The sequence below is a fragment of the Engraulis encrasicolus genome, chromosome 15 (genome assembly GCF_034702125.1).
Source record: "Engraulis encrasicolus isolate BLACKSEA-1 chromosome 15, IST_EnEncr_1.0, whole genome shotgun sequence".
Lineage (NCBI taxonomy): Eukaryota > Metazoa > Chordata > Actinopteri > Clupeiformes > Engraulidae > Engraulis > Engraulis encrasicolus.
The window spans coordinates 37,913,659-37,916,158 of record NC_085871.1 but is presented as its reverse complement, the minus strand read 5'-3'; the positions used below and the strand labels follow the sequence as shown (position 1 = coordinate 37,916,158).

The 2,500-nt window shown below is 45.3% G+C and overlaps 1 protein-coding gene across 2 annotated transcripts in view; it reads right to left on the bottom strand.

Annotated features, from left to right (window-relative positions):
* The window catches only part of bmpr2a (bone morphogenetic protein receptor, type II a (serine/threonine kinase)), a 69,564-nt gene that overhangs the window by 31,932 nt on the left and 35,132 nt on the right, over positions 1-2,500 (bottom strand). The gene's annotated exons all lie outside the window — the stretch shown is intronic.

Sequence of the window (2,500 nt, the reverse complement as noted above, 5' to 3'; positions counted from 1 at the left end):
ACTGCATAGTGACGTAACATAGGCCTATTTTGACACATTATTCAAACATTTAATAGCCTGTGTATGACCATTATTCAAGCATGATAGTAGAAGAAAACCCTGAACCTGTAACACTTTCTGAGATAAGAATAAGCTAATGGGTAATTATTATCAATGTTTTTATTTTTGCAAACTCTGTCAAGCCTGAAATCAGGCATGTGGCCTGAATACTATCAGCCCTGTATACATCTACAAACCCAAGTCCAGGGGACACAACACAAGTCCAGGGGAGCACATCACTATTGCATTTTAAGCCATGTGCCACAACTCTAGACTAGATGACACTATGTTGCTTGGTCCGTCGGTTCGTCAGCTCAGGAGAGAGCGGTATGCTTTTTGAAGAACTTGCGAGTTAACCTTGTATTTATCTCTCTAAGCATTTAACACCGCAATGCTGTTCCACTTGTTTGCTATGCATGTGTCCTGTCATGTGTTAGATCCAGTGAACCAGCTGATCAATTGGAGCGCGGGAAGGAGAAAAAGAGGACTTTAAACTCAGGAAAAGTGATATCACCACACTCATAGGACTAGACCAGGGCCGTAGATAACAGATAACAGTTCTTTTGTCAATTCCTCTCAGTCCTCAAGGATACTCTATGGAAACGAACGCTATGCCCCGAGCCTTGTGAAGACTGCACAAATCCTGGCTATCGGCCATGTTTGACCATACAGTATATGGACAAATTTTGCTTCCATTTTTTTTTTAACAGAGGGACCCTATGGCAATGATGTACCTCTTCCTGTAGATGACTGTGGACTAGACTAGGCAGCCATCCCCTTCAGTAGAGTGAAGTCAATAACTAATGGGCCGTGACTAAACACTGAGTGTCAGAGTGCGTCCCCTCTGGGGTGCCGAGCTACACCTCTCCTCTTCCTGAAAAGCGCCCACCTCTGACCTCAAGACCTAGCCCTGCCGTAGCGCTGTGGATAACTGGCATCTGGTTGAAGACAAGTGAAATCACCTGTCTTGAATGCACATGTAGAACAAATACAATACAAACGGGCTACTAGTCAGAAGAATAGGCATCTGGTAGGCAACTGGTATTCTTGACCACAACTGAAATGTTTGACTGACGTTTTTTTCACACCTTGAACCGAACTCAAGTGAATCGACAGCAAAAAGGACTCGGTTTTGTTTTTGTTCGTATTACGGAGAAACCACAACTCTTTCTGGTTCTGTTACGGTAGGGACACATAGGAGGCGAAGCAAGCGAAGCAGAGAGAGGCGAAATCCAACCGTCATCAGGTCGTCGCGGCGAATCAAATGGAATGGAACAGTTATGTTGTTGATTTGATTGGGCCGCGGCAGGCGAATTCGCTCCTCATTTGCATAACATTAAACTTTCTTTAATAATTTCGCTTCGCTTCGCTCCTGTTCGTTTGCCCTCGCTTGCCTTCGCCTCTCTCATAGGAATGAATGGCAAAGTTCGCGAATTTGTGTGTATGTGTCCCTACCGTTAGGCTTTTATGGTGTGCCATTCCTATTTTTTATCACACCCGGTCCTCTAGAACTTTCGGCTAGTGATTCCACCTAGTCACAAGTATAACTTGTCAGGACTTATAAGCGACCCTTACTGAGACCACGTCAATAAAGGTCTTAGTGTGGTTAACTTCCAAGGGGTCTGGGTACAGTTTGGAGCATTCACATATGCGCAGAAAATGCTGAATCACAGGTCTGAGTTCGCTTAAATGGCTGAAAGGTACCAGGTATGAAAACACGCTAAGATGACTTGGATGAATACAAATCTTAGGGGTTAACAGCACTTGTGCTGAATACCAATTTCTCTGCCGCTACTTTACATGGCTCTACAAAAGACCTGAAGGACTCCAGCAGCCGTCTCCTTCAGTAGAGTAAAGCTAATGGGCCATGACTAAACACTGAGTGTCAGAGTGCGTCCCCTCTGGGGTGCCGAGCTACACCTCTCCTCTTCCTGAAAAGCGCCCACCTCTGACCTCTCGACCTAACCCTGCCATAGCGCTGTGGATAACTGGCGTGTGTCTTTGTCTGCAGCTCAGCAGCACGTCAGTCTCACAGGGCCCAGACGGTCAGCTGGGCGACGGTGTATTGTCTCCCCTTTTCCTGTCTCTGCGGAGTTGAAGCCACACCCTTTAGCGCCATGTCATTAGTCTGCGTCAAGAAAAAAAGAGGTATCGCACACCAATGAAGTTGAGGTGCTGACTTCTTGTACATACAAATGTATAAGAAAATAAAGAGAATGCTGCACACGCTTTTAATGTTCAAGTGACGATTCAGCCATCTGGCCTTCTTCAGACTTACAAAACTACCACATCCAAAGTGTCATGTTTTAAAGGTGAGGTGATTCTTCAAACCAGGCTAGACGGCGGAAACGTCACTTCAACATTAAAACATGGAGCAGAGCGTGCAGCATTCTCTTTATTTTCTTTAACATTAGTTTGTGTCCTCCCAGCTGATTCTGCTTACAAGACCGGCCCAATATCT